The sequence below is a fragment of the Rousettus aegyptiacus genome, unplaced genomic scaffold, assembly GCF_014176215.1.
Source record: "Rousettus aegyptiacus isolate mRouAeg1 unplaced genomic scaffold, mRouAeg1.p scaffold_m13_p_12, whole genome shotgun sequence".
Lineage (NCBI taxonomy): Eukaryota > Metazoa > Chordata > Mammalia > Chiroptera > Pteropodidae > Rousettus > Rousettus aegyptiacus.
This window is the reverse complement of record NW_023416287.1, coordinates 32,569,522-32,592,534: the sequence shown is the minus strand read 5'-3', so window position 1 is coordinate 32,592,534 and position 23,013 is coordinate 32,569,522. Positions and strand designations below refer to the sequence as shown.

Below are 23,013 nucleotides of genomic sequence, written 5' to 3'. Positions count from 1 at the left end.
ATGTTCATTAACAGGTTTATCAAAGAGATGCTTTCATTATTTTCTAGTTGTCAACTTATTTCTCATCCATAAATACTCAATAAAATTTACTTGAAATACTTAGACGTACATTCACTCTGAAAATTGATCTGGGAAGATTGAAACCCCAGATGCAGGAAATGTAGGATTAGAAAGTGTCCTATGAGGAAATGGAAGCACGGTCTGCCTTGTATGTTCACTCAGTAGGCCTCACTCTCTTTCCGTTTAGGGGTTCTTCATGTATGCAGTAATGAGATTAAGTTGTAGGATATCAGTCCAATAATCAGGCAATCACCTTTTTCTTTGAAATAGCTCTTTAATTTTATCGTTTAAAAAAGTGGTTCTCCACCACCTGAGAGCCTGTGAAAACACAATTTTCTGGCCCTGCCTTCAGAGTTTCTGATTCAGTAAGACGGAAATGGGGCCTTACAATTTATATTTCTAACAAATTTCCAAAACCACGTTTTGATAATCATTAGTATAAAGATAAAGGGACTTTACATTGTTCCTAGGAGTTATCAGAAACATAAATTATTCAAAATATTGACATGGAAATATCTGGTTTTACAAAAACAGTCAAAGAATGGCAAGATTTAGAATTGGCAAAATACTTAAATCAAAGACATAACATACCTCAGAAAATTTCAGTGAAATACTCAAGGTCACAAAGCAGTTAGTGATGGAACTGAGGATGTAACACATTCTGAACTCCCATGTCTTTGCTCTACCACTATTTGTGTAGCCACGTTTGACATCAGATTTATTCACTAAAAATTATACCGTTGGTTATGTCATTTGTATATTGGAAGTTCTATTGATTTATGTGTTTGAAACGGGCAAACTTATATATCAGCTTTCACACTTTTTAAAAACCTTTTTAAAACTACCTTTTATTATAAAAACTTTTAAGTTGAAAAAAACGAGCCCATAAGAGAATAAGAATGAAATATATTTATATGTAAGAGCTGTTCTCAGAAGAAAAAGTGTGAATCCTATCAAATATTGTTCTATTCTAAAACCAACCAATGGAATTAGGTAAATCGGGATATTTTTTAATGAATAACTCATGAGTTTGTTAAATGTGATAGGCTTTAATGTGTTTTATTTCCTTCTACCAATTAAGTTACACATAGAGACATAGATTTAGCCATATATTTTTCAGAGTGATTTTGAAGGAATTTAATTTAAATTACTATATTTTGAAGGAGATATGTCTACATGCAGCAAACATAGCCATACATTGTCCTGAAGCTCAGTGTCTCATCTCAGAGAACATTTCAAAGTTGATGAGGCATGTTTATTCCATAGGCATGGTATAATGTAAAATCCATCTAGATTTTCTTGTTCTTTAGATCTGAGTTCGAAGGCTGTCCACTATTTTGTAACCTTTGGTAAATTGGTGAAATGCTTCTTACCCTCAAGATTATCATCTGTACAATTGAAGGGAAAAAAAAAAAAAAAAAAGCTCTCATCTCACAGGCAGTGCCAGAAAGTAGCATGAGAAAGTTTCAACCAATGTCACCCCAATAAATATAATTGAAAATAAGAAAATATAAAAATAAAAATAAATAGGAAGACGTAAAAAAAAAAAAAGTTAGTCCCTTCATAATTTCCATCATTTCCTTCCTGATGCCAAGCTCCTCTCATTGGGGTACCAAAATCAAACAATCTAAATAGAAAAGTAGAAATAGTGAACCTGAAGTACAAATGCAGCTTCCAGACAAGTCTTCTAATCAATCCTTCCCCCAAGCAGTATTGCAAATTCCCTCCCCACCTCATAACCACAACATCACTTCCAATCCCCTTCTATAGTAGTAATTCCAGGGCTTCCCTAGACCACAGTGAGACTGTGATAAAACCTGGGTTATATCTGCAATGTACCTGTCATGTCACATACTCTTTTCTTACCAACTAGTTTCCCCTGTGTCAGTCACCTACCTACACTGGGCCTGGATTTCTTCTCAAGAGGGGAAAAAAAGTAGGATGAATTACATTTAAGGTTTCTTAAAAAAAAAAAAATCCTCTAAAATTCCACTTAAAGTATCCAAATAATAGAAATGGGAAAAAATTAGGGGAGCCTAATATATATGTTTATATGTTGCAGTAGAAAGCGTTTGTCTTATGTAGCATTGTCTTAATGCATATAATTATCATCTTCCATGTACTAGATTTCTTTTTACTTTCTACAATTCTTTTAAAAAGATGGGTCTATAATTAAGCCACCAAAATTGTTCTTCTCAAGAAAAATACCATTTTATTCTACCATTAAACTTTGAGAACTAGTTTCAAAACCCTTAGGGAGAAATGCTGACTTTACTTAAAGGGCACACCCAGCATTTTAATGTGACTATTGTTGAGAGATTTCCTTTGGATTTAATTTAGAATCATTGCTTTGCATCAATGACATCATCACATGCATTAAAAGTGAAAACGTAATCCATTAGAATAAAGAATGAAGACATAAAAATAGCACAGTTTAAAAAAGTTAAAACAATTTCTAACCAAGAACAGGCTTCATGAGGACCATAGATATACAATAATTATCCAGGAACTTGAAGCTAAATCATGGGCTACTATAACCTCAGATCTGAAAATGGCCTTAGACATCAATCTTTCAACTCCTCAGATACTATCCCAGACCATAGAGCTCATAAGAACAAAGCCAAGACTAGAAATAAGATTTCCCAAGATCCAGGCCAATGTTTTTTTCAAAGAGAGGCTGATTTTGGAAGGTGATAAGTTTAATATAAGGTAGTATGTTTGTGGCTTTCTGTATTATTTAGGCATGCTTTTTTTTTTTCATTAAGTATGTATTTATGTATATAGGAGAAAAATGTAATTAATGAGCTAAATATAAGATTAATACATTTTATATGGTTGAGTAATTTTTTAAAATCTCACTTTGCTATTTTCCTCAGTGATGGTAGCAAGTTTGTTTTTTCAACATATCAAACAGGTAGCTAAAACTTGCGATATACTTTGTCTTAACCATGAGACTGGCAGAAATTAAGAAGAAAAAAATAGAAACAACAAAAAACTAGACAACTAAACATTTACACACTATGTTCTGTTAGGGATGCCTAATTTAGCAAAGATTAATATATAGGCTGTCCAGTTAAATTCAAATTTCAGATGAACATTTAATAATTATTTTAATATAAGTATATCCCCTGCAATATTTAAGACATACAAAAATACTTATTTGTTGTTCATCTGAAATTCATATTTAACTAGGCATTCTATATTTTATCTGGTAAGTCTAGATCTGCCAACTTTAAAATGTTTAATTAAAATGTCACTTGTTGGTAAATTAATACTAATTTAATACATATACCAAGTTCTTATTATACAAAACTAAATTCTCTCAGGTCTAGTATGAGAACAAATAAGGCATTCAATACTCAATGACTGTCTGTTGTAGTGATTTATTTCCAAGTAACACAATGAAATAATAATTTGTAAAGGACATGTGGATTTAATTTATGTATTCATGAAATACATTCCATATAAGTCAAACCACCACAAAGACAATAAACTCCTCCCTACTACAGAATGTAATTAATTGAATTTTGCATGTAACCAATATTTAAATAAATTGATAGTTCTTTGGTAAATAATTATTTTGCTAAAGTTTGATATTGTGGCAGACAGAAAGATAAAGAAGGAGACTTGAAAGGATAAAAAAGAAAGAGGAAGAGTAGTAGCATAAGCAGTATTGTGCGGGACTCACTAGAGCCTTGCTTATGTGTCAATATTTTCTCCAATCTAGTTTGTTGTGATTTTTCAAAGATATTACAATGTATCAATTCAATATCAATAATACAATACAGAATTAAGAGGATGCATTATACTGCTTTTTAGGTTTCTCTTCTGTCTTAACCATTCAAATATTCATATAACAAAGAAGTTTTTATTCTCTTAAGATATAACAGCTGTTGAATCTTGGAGGTTACAAAGGTGTTCTTTGTTCTGTTCTTTCAACTTTTCTCTATGAAGGTTTTTATAACAAGTTTGAAGAGAAGAATAAATGGAAAAAGAGAAAAAGAATTAACAGCTATATAATTTTCAAAATAGTTCTAGGAATAGTAAAATATAATGAGATTTAGAATATGTCATATCCTATCTTTTTTATTTAGAACACTAAAATTAATTTCATATTTCTACTTGTATATAGTCAACAAATACATTTACTGGTTTCATTTGAATATCTCTTTGCCACTTTTGTCAATAAATGGCTATAACACTTGCTCTATTTTAATTCTCTATATTTAAAATGAGTTTTAATTACTCATTAAACAACTCCTTTAGCAATCTGCATAAAACAAAAGTTTTTTTTTTTAACTTACATAGATCACCTAAAACAACCAACACATAAAAAGATTTTGCTATATTAAAAAGTATCTAAAAATAAAGAATAAATAATCTAATAAATAGTGTCATTTCATTTGGACTGCTATGACAAATACACCATAGACTGGGTGGTTTACCATAGACTGGACTTACAACAACAAAAATTTACTTCTCACAGTTCTTGAGGAGAAAAGTCTAAGATCAGGATGCCAGCATGGCCCAGTTCTAATGAGAACCTACTTCCAGATAGCAGACTGCTGACTTCTGTTGTAGCCTCACATGGCAAAGAAAGAGCAAGAGCACTCTCTGGAGTTCCTTTTACAAGGGTGCTAATTCCATTCATGAGTACTATACACTCATGATCTAGTTATCTCCCAAAGGCCTCACCTCCTATTATGATCACATTGGAGATTAAGATTTCAACACATAGATTTTGTGGTGGTATTGGGGCACAAATATTCAGTCCATGACTTTCAGGCCAAATGAAATATATACCCTGATAGCCAATTTAGTTAATCTTGCCAGAAGTATATTTACTGGAACATTCATTTAATAGAATGAATATAATACAGTCATGAAAAATGAGATCTCTTTACAGTTATATGGAGAGTAAAAATGTTCATAATATTTTAATAATAAAAACTCAGCTTACAGAAATGTATATGCTATTTATGTTGCTTGACAATTGTGCCACAGTAATCTTAGATTATGGCATTAAACATACAACAAAATACCTGAAAAATATCCTGTGTTTACAACATTAATTTGCAATATGCTCACTTAACCTTTAGCCAAAAGCTTCCTATTTTTTTCATCAAATGGATGCTTCTGAAATGAGCTTCCATTTCCCCACCCAGAGCCTTAGTGCCACTTTCACGATTGCCAAGGAAATAGAGGAACAGCAGCTAATTCCACATATGGCCAAGGAAGGGCTAAACTATGGTGACTAACTGGTAAAGAATGACTCTTTTCAGATCCAGGTAACTCAGGTTTATTACCAGTTACTTCAGGATTTTTTCTCCTTCAAATATAAGCTTTGTTTACTACACTCCTTTAATTTCTGTGCTAACAAATTTCCCATGATCTCCCTCAAAATTTTTCTAACTGCTGATTTAAACCATTGTTATTGATCTTCATATCTCTCTGAATATACACTCTTGCCCTATTTCTTGGCCATCTCTTCTATTTTCTGTTTTCTTCTCCCATCTCATAACTTAAATGTCATTTCTTAAAAATAATTGGTCAAAAGAAGGGGAAATGAGTCTATAATGCCAAACACATGACTTGCTTGATTTATTTTTTGAAAGGTAATAATATATAGGCATAAGTATTAAAGTGTAAATATATATTTTAAGAGGTAATCATTTTTTTTCAATTAAATTAAAATCCGAAACATGTACTTTCATTTTCTTCTTTCTTTTCTTTTTTCTTTTTTTTTTTTTTTGGTGGGGGGCGGAGAGTGGGGTGCGGTAGGGTGGGGTTGTTGAGTTCTGTCTTGTTTAAAAGAAATATTGTCTATCGTCCATTTATAGAAGAGAAAAACAATGAAAATTAAAAGTCACTTGTAATCCTACCTTCCATAAATAACTACCGTTAACACTTTATACACACACATACCATACATACATATCACACATCACAATTTAAAAGAAAATGCTACATAGGACTGCTTCTCTCTCCCATCTTCTAAATCTTCATCCTTTTGGTTGAGAACAATGCTCGGAGGATGACAGAATAACAAGATAGGGGAAGCCTGAATCTCTGAATAATCACATGGAGCAGAGCCATCCTACTGAATGTTTCACTGGAGAGAAACGAACTTCCTTCTCTAAACCATAGTGTTTGGGACCCTATATTAGAGCAGCAACCCTATTGAATATCTTACCTAAAGTCAAAACTCATGGCAAATATTCTAGGAATTCAGACAAAGGGAAATGACATATTGGCTAAAGTCGTAATGAAGGCTTCAGAGAAAATCTAACATTTAAGAAAAATAAGGATGATAGAGTTTTAAGTTCAAGATGGCAGCTGAGCACAGGCATTTGCCACCTCTCCTTTAGGAAATCACAATAAAATGACAGTAAAGGAATACAAAAGGAGTTCAATTTCTAGATGACAAAAAAACAAACAGAAAAGTGTGGTCAGGTGATGAGTGAGAAAAGGTCATAGTTCAGAAAATGTGTCAGAGGGAGCCACAGAAGAGATGGCAGTTAACCTTCCCAGCAGAACTCTAGAGAATTCTGTGCATCGGGTTTTTCTGTCTCGACACTATTGACATTTGGGGCCAGATAATTCTTTGTTGTGAGGGGCTGTCCTATGCATTATAGTAGGCTGGTAGCACTACCCAGTCCCCCAGACCATATAATCAAAAATGTCTCCAGCCTTTTCCAAATGTTCCCAGAGGGTAAAACTGCCTTGGTTGAGCACTGTATTGTCTATTATTCAGTCTAAAAATATTTATTGAATACTTCCTGTGTGCCAGGCCCTGTTCTAGGTACTAGAGATATAAAAGTGAACTAAATCATAAAAAAATCCTTGTCCTAATATTTTTTTAGTTGGACTAGGTAGGCAACAAACAAACTAAATAAGTAAAAGATATAATTTGTCAAGTGTTGACAAGTGCTATAGAGATAATAGAGGAAAAGACAGAAGATACTGAGGGGGTGACGAAAAGTGGGGATGAAAAACATGTTTCTGGCAGCCATGTCTGTTGACTTTCAAATCTTTTTTCCTGGATTCATATGTGGAAAATACCAAGTGCCTGGTTTTTGCCTCTCAGAAAACCATTGGAGAGATATTTACTATACTATTTGAATGAACTCCAGGGGGGAATCGTGGATGTTGGTAATAACAGACTTTAGACCATTCTGAAGCTGTATTTGATAAAATTCAGAGATCAGGATGGGCAATGCGCAGTTAACAGGCAGAACAGTGAGGGTGGTGCCAGATAGATGACACAGGAGAAAAACAACTGCAAAAACTCAGGAACTGGGGAGGAGACTAACTGTAGGTGGTTGAAGTAGAAATGAATTAGTTGAACCTACTGGCTTAACAGTAAATATATAAACCTCTCATTTTACTTTTAACTAGTTTTCTCTATTAAACATTCAACAATGATGCTTTACAAGGCTCCATAAAATGAAATTTCCTTTCAGAGAGTTCTTACTTCATACAATTACATTGCAATGCTGGATAGAACAGATAGCTGAATATCACTAACTAAGTTTTACTAGTATTACTGTAGAAAAAAGAATGGGGAGGTTTTTTGTTTGTTTGTTTGTTTGTTTGTTTTAAACACTTAGAAATATTTACTGATATCTGGTAAGCTTTTTTTACTTTCTCTGATGGACACATGCAATTGCTGGTACAAGCTCAGACAAGGAGGTTTGGAGTGGGGGTGGGAATCTGAGATGGTGAGGTCTTTTTCTCCTTAAAGATTTCATTTTACATAATATTTTGAAATAATCTTACCACAGCCATCACCAAAATAAGATGGTCATATCCTTCTGACTTACAATATATGGTAAGGTGTGTGTTAACAAAATCATGAAAAGAAAGAGAATGAATGACTGTGCCTATGTAATGTTGATTATGTGAGGGTCGCTTATATTTCTTTACTAAATAGAGACTGTCTTCCATTTGTTCTCTGAGAAGGTCATTTTCTTTGATGAAGATTTGGGTGGGATGTAAGTATTTGTAAGACAGAAGGAGGGCATTCTCCTTTAAAAGACAAATCAACCAAGCCAGCCAAGCAAATCAATATGTCAACTACCATAGGCAGAGCCCCACGTTTCCAATATGGTTTCTGAATAGGTGGTGTTTTTTCTAACAAAATCAAGTTGGTAGACACAGCTTCTGCATCTTGATATACAATTAGCTGAAAGCTATTGACCCACCCTTTCTCAGTGAAAACCAGCCAAGTCAGAATTATAACAGTTCTATAAACATGTATAATAATTCTTGCTTCTTTGATCATACCAAACCCTAGCCCTGCTCCTCTCCCCACCCCACCTTCAATGGCCTCCCTCTACTCCACCTATTCAAACCTTTCGTTGTGTCAGTTTTCCTCACCTCAGTAAAGCCTTTATGAACAATTTAGTCTAAAATATTCTCTTCATTTTCCAAATCTCTAGAGTACATATGTTGTACCTCTACTACTTTGGGTGATGCCAAATTATATGCCACTTTATCATTCTCATGTAATTGTTTCACAATATCAGATATCATTAGGGCTAGCTAGCTTTGTGTAGTCTATGAGCAGGGACTAAGAGATACAATTTCTTTTGGCATTCACCTCAGCATCTGACATCCTTATTAAAGAAATCTCAGTACCCTGCCCTAGGAGAGAAACTCTAAAGACAGATCCCAAGTCCCAGTCTTAGTCTTTATAGAGCTTATGCTAATGACATACATCCTTCTTTTTTAAAAAATAGATTTTCCCTTTTTGAACATTAAAAAAATATTTTTAAATCAGTCTCTTGCTTCCTTCTCATCACCACTCATTAACTTGCCAGAAATATTCTTCTCCCTAGGTTGAGTGTGATGTTCATCCATGACAATACTCAGATGTTGAGTAGAGACATCTGAGTATTCCTGACCACCCTAGAAGTAATGTTCAGCTGTCTGGATTCTCGTGTGTGCAAGGGAGATTTAGGTTTATGTAAAGGGAAACTAAAAGCCATGGTACAAATAAGGATATAACAGGATAATTAGCCTATCCAAACTGCCTTTCAACATGAGTTGGGTATCACTGACTCCTTGCCAGAGTGTTTTCATATGAAGTTTCACTGGTTAGTTAGTGTTGATAGTAACAAGAACATGGTAATGGTGGATGCATAAGAACATACAAGTTGGGTTGACCTCATCCCCATTGACAGTTCATTTGGCACTGGGTGCATTACTGTAAGAGAAATGGGGACCGCGTGGGTCTGAATAACACTGAGACAACTCGAAAGCCTGTAGATGATAGGAATTACTTCTTTGAGCTATGTAATTTTTCTTAATGGAAATAATGTTTGCCCATACCAGATACTGTTGTAAAGGAAAATTATGCTAGCTAGGCCCTAAGTTCATCTAATAGTTGTTGGTTGCCCACTCTGTGACAGAATATCTGCTATGTGTTAGAGATAAAATGGCGAGCATAAACATGATCTTGTGGCTCTTAGTGGAATTCTAGTGGAGAGTAAGCATTCACTTCCCAATTCAACACACAAACGTAATTGTGAAGAATAGTTTGAAGGAGAAGTACAAGAGGTAACAGGAGCTCCTTTCTCCCTCAGTGACCAAAAAATTCATCTTCATCAGCTGACAGTAAGGCACCCAGAAATAGCTCAACACTGAGATATTTTTGGACTAATGGAGAAACTGAAGCAATGCAAATGAACTCAAGCCATTGAGGCTACATGGCCAGGATCAGAAAGGACCATGACGGATACCTAAGAGCAAAGAGGTAAATCTTAGTCCAGTGGTCAATAGAGCTGATCAAAGCTGCTTACAGGGTCTGTTCCCTGGGATAAAAACCATGCAGGAATATATTTGAAACCAAACATATCTCCTGGAGTTGTGAGCAAGTTGTGTACATAATTGCAAGAAATGGTGCAAAGTTAAGGCACAGTTCAAGGTACTTTGGTAAGTACAGTCAAAGAAAGAGCCAGTAGATAAGAAAATAAGCCAGAATGCAAGACAAGAATTGGGAGATAATCAGGCCATGTGGTCATGATATAATTTGTACAGTCCATAACGGATAAGCTTCCTCCACTCTTCGAAGGCAATTTGTCAGCAAATGGGACTCAAATCATTGATCCTCTGAAATACATAAGCCATCTTCTGAAGAATGGCTCTGGATACCAAATCCACACACTTCTGAGAATAGGGGTTATTTTATTAATTCTCTCTATGATCAAATAATTCTATCTCAGAGCATGATTAACCCCTAGCTAGTTGGGGGGAAAAAGTATATTCACAGGAATTGAGGGGCAGAAAGGTAATAATACCTACTTCACTCTAAATGCTTGATATACATTAGTTTAGTGATTCTCAGACTTAGTGATCCTCAGACTTTAGTGAATCAGGGCATCCAAAATGAGGTGTATATATGTTAAACTCTTCAAGAGGTTCTTATCTGCACAAGATGTTTGGGAAACACTACATTATATCTTTGAATCCTCATCACCAATTTTAAATGGAGATACCCAGGCTGGGAGGAGTTAAGTATCATTCTCAAAGGAGCCTCTGGATGTCCCATGTTGAAACTAGAGTTTCTCTAATTCAAGAACAGTAGTCACTCAAATAGACTGGTTCCACTCTTTGCACATCTGGAGAATTATTAAAATTTCCTATGGAGTACAAAGGGAAGATAAAAATTGGATTCTGTACCACATGTACAGGGAGCTCACTTCATGGCTATAGAAGAAAAAAATAACTAGAATTAGAGGACATAAATGACAGTCAGTTGCTCTGAGTCCTGTTGAGCAACAGCCCAAGACTCCAACAACAGTCATTTTCCAGTGATGCTTTTGGTGTTAAATCAGTAGTTCCTGGCACACATACACACCTCACCCCTGCAACATTCTGATTTAGTTTTATGTAACAGCCATAGCAATTGAAATTTTTTAGAATTCCCCCAGTTTTTCCTAGTATACAAGAACATTTGGGAGGCATTATGTTAAGTGAAAACTACTGATAGAATAGTGTTGTGGGACTGCTTCGAGTAGTCTTTTCAGGAAACTTATGTGACTTCATAGAGGTTATTGGTCAACATGTAGTCATCAATGAATCCTGCATATGACCCTTTTCTTGCACCACAGGTCAGGTCATTAAAAGTCAGGCATAAGAATACTCATAATGTTTATAGGAACACTCACCAGCTTTTCTCCCTGGGTTCCTCCTGCCTACTGCTACTTGGTTCCTTTCACTCTCTGTAGCCTGCCCCCTGAAGTGTCCTTATCTGGAGTCTCTCTTTTCTAATCCATATTCTCTTCTCTGTGCAGAGACAGCAAGACCTCCAATACCAACCTATGCTAATGTAGTCCAGCTTCTTGGAATACTGGGAGATCAAACAGGTCTCTAAGAGTCCCATTTTTAAAGGATCTATGTCTCCTTTGGAAGAACTAGAAAGTACTAAGTGAGGTCCATGGTCAGACATGGACACACACCCAATTGTGCCCCACTAATAGCTGTTTCCAATCTAGTACCTGCGATTTTAAAGTAGAGCACATCCCAGAGACATTAAAAATTCAAAGGGCAGAGTTAACTTTGGGGTATCTACAAAGAGTTGTGAACTAGCCAAAGGCTTGGCCACATAAGTGTAAATGAAAGATATATGAGTCTTGAAAAAATGCCTTCCTTTTTTTGAGGTAGATCAATATTCATATGTGCTTGAGTTCCTGGAATTGGCTCTATCAAGGTAATAATAATAAATGGTCACCAAAGAATTTAGTGCCGAAGAAGTCTAAAGAAATATAGGTGGGGTGTAGCTAAGTTACAATTTGATTATGACCCAGGCCTCTGAGTATTTCCAAGGCTGGAATGATCTGGGAAACTTGGTTCATACTAATTGAGTGATGCTTTGCCAGAGGGCTTCCTCAGGATTACTGAGGGACATCCTGAGAACCAGACATGCCTTGGTCAACTCCCTAGAAGTGCTGGTGAAGTAGACATGAAGTAGAGACCAAATACTTGAATTTTTAAAATATCCTCAGGTGACTTTAATGCAAGGATCACTGTAATGACTTGATGGCACTAGCTAGCACTCCTTCTCGGGAAAAAAAAACGTGTACTGCCTTTTAAGTCAGTATTCCTATGGTGGGAATTACAATCATATAGGCAAATAGGTCAGGAATGAAATTTCTGAAAAAACAGTACATTAGTTTTACTCATCTTATCATGTGAGCATCCTCTTATATCATTTAGTCATATAATCTAAGCTGCCAGAGGCTAAGAATCTAGAGCTAGATTGTTCAATAGAACTTTCTGCAATGATGAAAATATTCTATTCTACTCTGTCCAATATGGTAGCCACTGGCCAAATGTGGTCACTGAGTGCTTGAAATGTACCTGGTGAAAGCGAGTAATTTAAATTTAGATTTTATTTAAGTAATTTTAATAGCCATATATAGCTAGTGCCTACCATATTGTTCAATGGAAAGATAACCCATTTTGAGTAGGAATCATGCAGAGTTATAACTGGGCCCTAAACAATAAACATGTCTTTCTCTAAACAATCCTCCTGCCTTGGAGTTTCCTACAGGTAGTAACTTTCCTTCCCCCTTAAAGGAAGAAAAAGATGCAAAAACCCCTTGTATGTGTCCTATCATTCGTAACGAACAGAGACTACCTTGAAATAACAGCCCTTATCTGGCCCATAGATATATTTGTGTTGGTTTGCACTATATTTTTAAAGTTTTTAAATTTGTCTTCAATATTTGTAAAATGGATATATTTTGAATCTCAATGTCTATCTTCTTCAGAAAAATTAGACAATGAGGCCACCTTGGCTAATCCTTCATGGCAATGAGTATCTGGAGCCACATCAAAGAGATGCTTAAAGTTCAGTAGAGACACCAACCAGCCTACTTCACTCACTCATGTGGCTTTCATTGGCTCCTCATAGGACTGGAGTTTGAGAGACATGTTCTACAAATCTTCCCCACAGAAGCATCAAATCTGAGAAAGCTGGCAAGCCTGGTGATTTCACCTCTGCTGTTTTCATCTTTGGCACTCAGCAAAGAAGGGAAAGACCTCAATACAAGTGCCTTCTATTCTAAGTAGAATCTCTTCACTATTCTTCAAAAATAAATATGTATATGCAAACATATAGAGGATTTCAGGGTCATTATATCAGGATGATTATGAGCCAACGCCAAGTCTGCTGGTTTCAGAGTATACAGAAGTAATATTTACTAGCTTAAATACGTTGCTTAGACATGCCTCGGTTTCTAGATCTGTAAAATGTTGGAACACAAAGAACATGGAATAGAGTAGGGCCTGGCACATTGCAAGTGCTCAGTACATGTTAGCTACTATTATTCTAGACATTAGATTGACCGTCAATTATGGAAACCGCCTCTATGGAGAAAGGATGAAGATAAGGATTATCCACAGTATGTCACAAAGACATAGGCAGGTTTTTACTGTCCAATCAATTGTAAATCACAGCAGAAATCTGAGCTTGCTTGTATATGTTAAATGAACAGTCCCAAATAAATAGTTATTAGTAACTTATCAAAAGCTTCCCATTTCTCCAGTGTGCTAAAGACTGCAGAACAGCCTAGGATGTTCTGAATAACACGGACACAGATGTCATGCATGCACAGCTTCTTTTCCTACTGGTGCACAGAAATGCAGCAAGGAAACAACTCACCCTGCACAAAGAAAGAAAACAGCCTAATGTACCTTAAATTGGTTCTCTTGTCTGACCCAGACATATGTGTCTTCCAATTGCAATCTTGAGCTACTGAACTTGATCACAAGTTCATAATGAAACATAAAATTTCTAAAACTAAGATGGCTGTAAAAATTCAGATTTTCTTTGCAGATTTACTTTTGAAAAATGCATTGCATTTGAAATTGACCAAAATTATCCGCTACCACTCATATCATGAAAAACATCATTTCCGCTGCAAAAAAAACACATTCTTTGCTCTGAATAAATTTAGCTTCCAATTTATATAAAGTTAAACAGTTCTTTCATAATCCTTTAAAGGGTACTTATAGCCTACCCAGAGCTGGCTATCCATGGTCGGTTTTTATGATGGCTCTCACCCAAGTGAATCGACGTCTGGGAGGTAAGGATGTCAGTCCTGTCAACTGCCTGCTCACCCATCTTCCTTAAGTTAAACTGCAACTGTCCAAGTTTCTTTCCTCCACCCAGCAGGCAGTTAGTACCAGTTACTAGCCAGCAGCCTATACTCTCCCCAATAAATCTAGAATAATGCTGAGTCCTGATTTTTTCCCAACCTTGCCTATTTTCTAGTAAAAAGTCATTGTATCTTCATGGCACTGAACTGGTAGTCAAATTAAACAAGGGAAGAAACCACCAAACGTATCATGTACTTCTCTAATTTGTACTCTGATATAATTTCAATCCTACATCAAAGGGTTATATTCAATGTGTTAATTAATGTTACCTAATTTAAATTCTTCCACCAACTATAATATAGCTATGGTGTATATATATGTATGTATATATATCCATTATATATGTATACATACCCACATACATATCTTTGCTAACAATAATAGAAATATAACTAATAATTTCAATAGTGATTTAGCACAGCTAACATTTGTATAAAAATTCACAAACACATTCACATCCTTTTTCCTATGTATTTTTCAAAAGAAAGGTAGGAGGCAGATGGGAAAAACAGGGGTAAACATTTTTTGATCCTCCAGATGATCCAGGTATTGTGATAGGGCTTTCTGTGTACTGCCAGGACTAAAGTGAGGTGAGGGAAGCACCTGGGGCGCAAAACTAAAGGAGACGTTCACCATCAGAGTCACACGAATGCAATGCTGGCACCTTAAATTGTGCATCTTAGGCACCCTGCATGCCTCACTTGAGTCCTGGCCCTTCTCAACGACCTTTCAGCTGTGCACTTTCTTCCTCCCTTCAAATATAGACAAACTAATACTCAGAGCTTCAGCACCTTGCCAAAGGCCTGCATTTAGTAAACCTTCTGATCCCATCCTGGTGTAATTTTTTCCTCTGAGTGGCCTATGGCCCAAAGCCATTGTCAGATAAAACCACACTTATGAATTGCACTTGAATTGATTTGCCTCCTTTGAACCTTGACTTAAAATTCAGTGTAGAGCATTTCGAAGAAAATCTCCATTTAACAATAGTTATTATTATTTACAAAATGAGAATGCTGTTCGTTTTGAGCTTTGTTAGTTTCTTTAAAATCCTACAATTAGCATACCCTAATTATGTATACTGTTGGGTTTTTATTATCAATATTTTTGATTTGTTCATACATGTGATGAAATATATGGACTTCTCAAGAGATGGCAGGAAGTGAATTTGTGTCATACTGCCATTTTTATTTTTATACAAGTTCAAAATATATTCTTTCCCCTAGCTCCAATGGAAGCTTATGCAGATCCACCAGAATATCTTATCATATACATTACTTTAGTGTTCTCCAAAATAAAACCTTTAAGTTAATGCTTATCTTGTACCAAAGTCACTAAAACACAAAAGTCTCAAGCTAAAAACAAAGTTATTGCGAAGGGCTGTATGTTTTATTTTTTTCCTAGCAGCTTTAAATCTACTCATAGCAGTCCCAGGCAGAATTTATGGGAATACAATAATCTGCCAATTAACTATAGTCAACTAGTTTCTAATTCTACATCTCCAGAATGTCTTTATTATTAGTGAAAATCCCTGCCATGCTCACTGAGAAATGAGAAGGCAAGCTGAAAAGAAAACCAACCCTTTCTTAATTATAGTTATAATTGTTCTTGTAGATGCACAATTCCTCGCCTCAAACTTCAAGCTCATGGATCAAATTTAGCCTAGTTCTCTGCTGTGGGAAGCTGTTAACACAATTAGGGCAAGTCATTCAAGAGAAAATCCACAGGCTTATCCACAAAGCACATACATAGCCAGGAAACATCTAATTATATATCTGTTCTAGCTATCCCTTCTCTGTGGTTTAAACACCCACTTGCCATTAAATGTATCTGATGACGCACAGAATGAAAGTCTGTCTGAAGTGGGGGACTGTGGCTCCAGTATGACAAACTCTAGCGAAATCTGGCCCATGGCAAGTCTTCCAAACCCATCAACAAGAACTAATGGGAAGATGGGCATGTGGGTGTTGTTAAGACCCAGGCCAAGATATTCTGTTCTAGAAATTAGAAAGAAGAGATCTATCAGAGACTATTTAAGCCCTGACTTGCTTTTTCAAACACATATTTAGTCTTTTAGGGTTCAGAGTATAGAATGTGTTCACTTGATTTCCATTAGTGCTACAGAGAAACTTGGAATGGGAACCTGTTTTCATATTTGCCCAGTCTCGCCTGTCGTGGAAGCTGTAATCTTTGTTATTACAAGGAAATACTGAAGCTTCAGCGTCCCCTTAAACCTGAAGAACAGGAAAGACACCTGTGTTAATTTGCCTTGGCATGTATTGTCACACTAGACATTATTACTATTATCAGCTTAGGTGCCAAAAAAAAAAAAAAAAAGACAAAAGGGGATGAACACCTTGTTCATGCAGTTATTGTTACATTAACTTTGGCTCGTCTGCATTTTGACACACTCCAGAAAGTGTGGAAAGTCTCCATGCCAGGTCTACTCTCTGCAGGTATTTCTTTTAGTCTAAACGCTTCACAAAAAAGACAAGATAGGTTCTTTCCCCGAGATTCATATGAAATTTTATTTACTCCCTACACAATTTGAGTTTTACTTGTGAAACTTATTTATACCACCAATGTAATATATGTTAACTGACAACATAGATTATTCCTGTCCAACAAGCTGTTTAAAGAAACATTCACTTACTTATGTCACTAATCATTCTACTACTGTAAGCTTTTTCCAGTCTTCATTGAGTTTGATGGAATTGATTGAAATGCTTCTTTCTGACACATTACTTTTCCTAACTCCCATAGAATAGCCTTCTCTGCATTGTACACAGTTCCAGGTTTCTCTATGAGTTACCTCAAAAGCCTTTGCAGATTAGCCCTTGGTAATAAGCCATAGGTGTTTCAGATAAAGGAGCTATTGGCAATCAGCACAGGTGTTTCAGATAAAGAAGCTATGATGGAGACTGACCTCACTTCTACTTACATCTTCGGAGTCTTAATTTCTGCTTCCAAGAATATACCTCTCCAACCCAGTGCAAGTCAAAGAGGACAGAAGGAGAGAAAGATTATCTAAGCACAGGATGCCTAATTCTTCCAGCACCTTTTAACTTCTTTCCGAACTGCGGTCATTCTGTATATCATTCATTTTAGTAGTAAGATACTATCTCTTTTTCATTACCGAACCTAAGAATTAATTTGAATACAATGCTTATGTACTTAACAGTTTTCTTTAAATTGTGTTAATTGTATTTCTTAGCAAACTATAACTTTTGTAATCTGCTTTTACATGAAAGGCCTTTTAAAAATTGTTTTATATATATTCTCAGTCATCGAAACAAAATAGAATATTTTAAGTGAGATTTCAACTTTCTTTCTGCCCCAGTTTCCTAATTTGTATTTTAAAAAAGGAAAAAGGAAGTCCTCACACCCTGAGGATGGTGGCAAGGATTTATACTTAGCAAAATGTCTTGCTCATAGTAAAAAATAAATGCCAACTTTTATTCTATATAAAACACTTAACAAAATGCCAAGCCTGTGATAGTTTCTTAATAAATGGCAATTATTATATTATCCAAATTAGCCACACACTGGAAAGGAAAAAAGTATTGTTAATACACGGGAGCTTCTTCCCTCCCTCCCCTTTATTTCCCTGTCAACTTGCCATCATTCTCTTGCCTTCAATCCCTTCTCCATTTTTTCTTTCCTCATCTCCTTTTTGGTTTCAAATCAAACATGCTGGGGATCGAGGAAAAAGAGACAAGGAATGGAAGCACATAAAACTTAAGTCTAAAAAGAACAATTATTGGAAAATAATTTGATATCTTCTTAAAAGTACAGAATTGCCAACACAGAGCCAAAGACATTTATAACGTTTCCCCAGCAGCTGGTATTTAATTAGTGCTCAGCTATTGTCAATTGGTTCTGCTGTCAATGGGATAAATCATTCACAAGTGATTTTGGAGGCTCAAACTAGTGCCACCACCATTTCATCAATCTTCTCATCAGCTTTGTCATTACAGATCTCAGCAATTTCTCACCTTTTAGGAACTCTGCATGGATTTGACCTCAAGAAGTATTTGGCCACTATCATCTCAGCTATTAAATGTCAGATTCAGACGTTTCAAACTGTGTTTCAAGACATTGCATTCTGGCAGTAATGAACCCATTACCTTCCCCCACCTTACAAATCATGCTCTTCGAGCACCCGAAATTGTGTGATACAAGTTCTCTCAGAGGCTTATTTTATTGTGGATGCCTTTGAAAAGAATATCTGTTGCCACCTATATTAATTTCCAGACTTTTGATAGTTTGTGCCTACACATTATGCAGATAACGTCTGCTTGTCTTTCCCGGGTGAAACAGGCAGTGGGTTTAGGCAGTGAGATATAGATAAGCAACCTGTTCCATTAGCATTTCTCAGGTTTGTTTGTTAAGATCAATAAATTCTTCAAATTATACTTTCTACTCTGCAAAAAGAATCACACTGAGCTTGCTTTATGTGTGCTAATGAGTCACTGGAGGGTACAAAGGCCAATGGACACTGGATACATAGCTATCAGGCTGCTTCCAATAAATACTCGTCTATCCAGGCTCTTTGTCACCTCTGCACCCATGTGGTGGTGGTCTGAGGCATAAGCAAGATTGGCGGATTCAAACAGCAGATCATTGAGACTAGATGGTAGCAAGCAAGGGAGAAACAGTATGGGAGGGACCAAGAGACTTTTCTTTGGTGTAGTGGATCCATTTAGCAGTTGACCGAAGCCTACATAATCATCTCAGAATATATATGAGGATTTTAAACAAACAAAAGTACAAAAGATTACAAAGGAAACCATTTTATTGAGATAACAATTACCTAATCAGTGTGGTTATGGCAATATTGTGTGCTTCTTTACTGACACATTAAAACAAGATCTCATGGGGTTGTTGTTGTTTGATCTAGTGGTGATCTGAAGTCTTGATGAGCATAAGTTGTATTTTGAGATCTCTACAATAACTGTAATGTGACAGGAAATATCTGTCATTTCTACTGATGATAAAGCCACAGGAACTACTGACATCACTGGTTTGCGGCTACAGTCATGATAGAAGAAAGTGCTAAACTACAGTTAGAGTTTAATGAGAATAATTATTTTTCTTTCTCTCAAGTTCATAGACTCTCTGAGACCTCTTGTGTCTGTGGACCATGGGTCAAGGGCCCATGTTCTAAGAGAGGCATTTGGATTTTACTCCTAGTGGAATGAAAGCCTTGGTGGGGCAGAAGGGGAAGGGGGAGGCATGCAGGCTCCCGTGTACTTGTCCATTTAAGTCAGGAAGCACTCAGAACCTTCCTAGTCTCTTCCTCTACCCTGTGTCCCACAGTGCTCTGGGCACCTCTTATCCTGGCATTTACTACATTATTATGTGATAACTGTGTTGTTTTCTCTAAAAGGTTGTATGGACAATATTAACCAGTTTCCTTTGAAGAATTTTTTGGTTTATTGCATTTCATGTTCAAAAATAGTGATCTGAAATAAATACATTGAAAAGATAGCTGACCGTCATATTCAAATGTTAGAAAAATGTAATGTCTTGTAAGGATTTTACCACTAGTATGGATAAGAACTATGTATCCACCACCTTTGTTCAAGCCCTGGCCTAAACCAACTACTGAATATTTGTTAAAAAATGAAGACTGGGATGCTTTTGAAAGAATTACACATGAGTCTACACTGACAAGATTTTTCTGAGAGACATTTTTTTGAAAGGGGTTATATGTGGAAATATACATTTAAAAATAATATCATTAGACTTTAAAACTGGAAATGGAAACATTGATATTATCAGATAGATTTTTTAAAAAGAATTTAAAAGTAGATGTATTGAAAATAGATAATATGGCTACCTAAAGACCAAGGTTCACTGGTTTAAAATCACAGGAGCCTCTGCAGAGAAACCAAAGACCAGGTAGGCAAAAGGATTAAGCACTGTGCACACCTGCTACAAATCAACAGGTCGAAGGCTCAGGAAAGGGGATGAGCTTCCAGGAATCTCTATTTTCTCCAGTTTGTCCCTAGAATAGGCTTCCTAATTTAGATATAGCTTGAAAGCTGCCCAACCCCAACATACTGCCAGTCAGCCATACATGAAGGAAGGGGTAGAGCTGAATTTCCCCCAGAGCTGGGGCATACCTGGGACCTGGCTGGAGTTCTGTACACTACCACTGGTTTCTAGCCCCTGTGCTTTATATGGGGTGGGGATGGAGATCAACATTTGAATCTTAATTTAAAAGCTACCGAAATACAGAGAAAACCCTATTTAGCATGCTCAGAATATGACACCAAAAAGATCTGTATGAGACAGGTGTGCTGGCTTCACGCATGCCCAGCTCCTCATTGTAAGAAACAACGTAGTCTATGGCTGTGCTTCCCTGAACAAGCCCGATCCCGTCTGATCTCGGAAGCTAAGCAGGGTCAGGCCTGGGTAGTACTTGGATTGGAAACCACCTAGGAAAACCAAGTGCTGTAGGCGTAAAAAATTTAAAAAATTTAAAAAATGAGGGATTGTAAACTGACAAGGTCCTTGCCATCTGTGAGGTCAACCAAGGGTTGCCTTGCCTAAAAAATAGAATAATAATAATAATTAAAAGAAGTAATGTAAAACATTCATTAGGTCAATGCCTTTTTATCAAGGCTTTCTACCTGCTGGGCCCCTTGGACTAATACACACACACACACACACACACACACTAATGGGCAAAATTATAGAATCCCTGTCTTCGAGTCAATTGTAAGCAAACAAGTAAATCCACCACCACAGTAAAAGTCTGCAGGGAGGAGTGAAGAAAAAGTTCACCACAGATGTGATATTTGAGCAGACATGAACGGAAAAAGTGAAGAGGTCTGTTATTTCAAGAATCATGCACTCTAAATAAAGACCAGGCTGATCATCGAGAAAGTGGAGCCATGTCAGGTCTACTCAGTCTTGTGGATTTAAAAATGCCATGAGCTTGTTTATCATTGGATCAGATTTGGCTAATGAATTAATGGTCATATCTATGACTTAGAAATGGTGCCCTAACAGGCTGTTCCGCTCTAACTCTAATCACATGAAGGCTCAGGAGACTATAAGAGCTTCAGGCCGGCTAATAAAAGTCCCATGTATTAACTATTTCATCCAATTTGTCATAAGTTTTGTCCTGGTACTGTGCTGGAGGCAAGAAAATAAAAGTTGACTGGACCATGAATGCACTATCTTGGTTTCATAAAAAAAAAATAATAATAATAATAATGAGCAAATTTGCATAAGTTATATGAGTAACAGCATGGATGATACCGTGAGATAATGGCAGAAGAAATCTGAATTAGACTTAAATGAGATATATAAGCACTGAAAAGAGATCTCTGATATAGAAGTCTACTTTCCTCATTAAAAAAATATATGTATGATTTTATTATCATGGTTATGAATTTGGAATCCTGTGTTAAAATTTCAACCCTCTCATTTATTTGCTGTGAGGACTTTGAAATTTTATATAACATTTCTAAGTCGGAATGTCCTCATCCATAAAATGGGGATGATTGTAATGACTACCACATAGGATTGTTGTGTTAATTGAGATCATCCAAGTGAGGTGTTTAGACAAAGGAAGCGCTCAATATCTCAACATAAGTGACACTTAAAATATGTGTGTGTGTATGTGTATGTATATGTGTGTATGTGTGTGTGTGCGTGTGTGTGAATTAGTGAATGACCAAGCTCAAGTTTATTTGCTTTTGAAATCCAGTTATCCTTGGCTATTGTTGGTAAGTTATAAAATTTATCTTTATTTGTAGCAGAGCAATATGCCACATTATTACTGATACTCAAAAGTAGATGTTGAATTCAATATAGAGAAGTAAAAAATGTAGTGTGGAATAGAGTTTGAATCAATCAATCTCTCTGTGCCACACCCACACACACTTACACAGAAAACCTCTGCTTTGCACATTGAAGATATTTCACATTTTACTTAGTTCATGGCTCTATACTGCTGGGTAAATCAGAGGCACTAAAGAGTTTTATGGGTAAGATAATGATGAAGGGAGCAATTTAAATCCCGTTTCTGCTGCAGCTACCTCATGGAAGTTCTTTAATTGCATGTTTAATAAATTTATCAATACATTCCCCCCACCCTCTAAGGAAACCATTTGCTGACTGTACTTAGAAAATGTAGGATGAAATTTCTTTTTCCTTTGCTTCCTATACAGAACGTGACTATTTGGGGGGGTTCACTCACTGCTGGCAAATGGTCATTTCCTGCCTCTAGACAGAAAGGCTTAAAAGAACTTATTAAAAAAAAAAAAAAACACACACAACAGTCAAAAGCCTCTGTAGACATTCAATAACTTATAAAGAAAAAAATGTTTTGATGAGTTACTGCGAATGAATCAGAAACATATGGATCCTATTTCCCTTGAGTTTAAATTTGTAAAGAGAAAAAACTTCTTAGAAAAATGAACTTTGTAGATGTCACTGAACCCAGCGGAAAAACATATGAGATGATTACTCAACTTAATACATTCCTAAGTTGCCCTGTGCTTAGCTGAAGCATACTCAGGTCATTTGTAGCTCAATTTGGACTGTCAAACACACAGCCCATCATGCTCTAATTGTTTTCAGAGTAAAATTCCAGACAGAAGAAGATATTAAGGTGGTTAGCATTTTCAGCAATTTTAGTATAGCGGTTCATTTTCTAATTCCTTAAAGAAAGTTAATTTTGTCAAGTGGCAGGAGATCCTGGAAACACTGTGGATAACATATATCTGTATATCCAGGGGCCATCCACGAGTGGATGGTGGAAACAGGTCCCCA

At 36.1% G+C, this 23,013-nt stretch overlaps 1 protein-coding gene and 1 pseudogene across 3 annotated transcripts in view; one reads left to right on the top strand and one right to left on the bottom strand.

Moving 5' to 3' along the window:
- The window catches only part of MACROD2 (mono-ADP ribosylhydrolase 2), a 1,752,897-nt gene that overhangs the window by 429,969 nt on the left and 1,299,915 nt on the right, over positions 1 to 23,013 (bottom strand). The window lies entirely within an intron of this gene.
- LOC118610326 lies at positions 20,573 to 20,691 on the top strand (annotated as a pseudogene).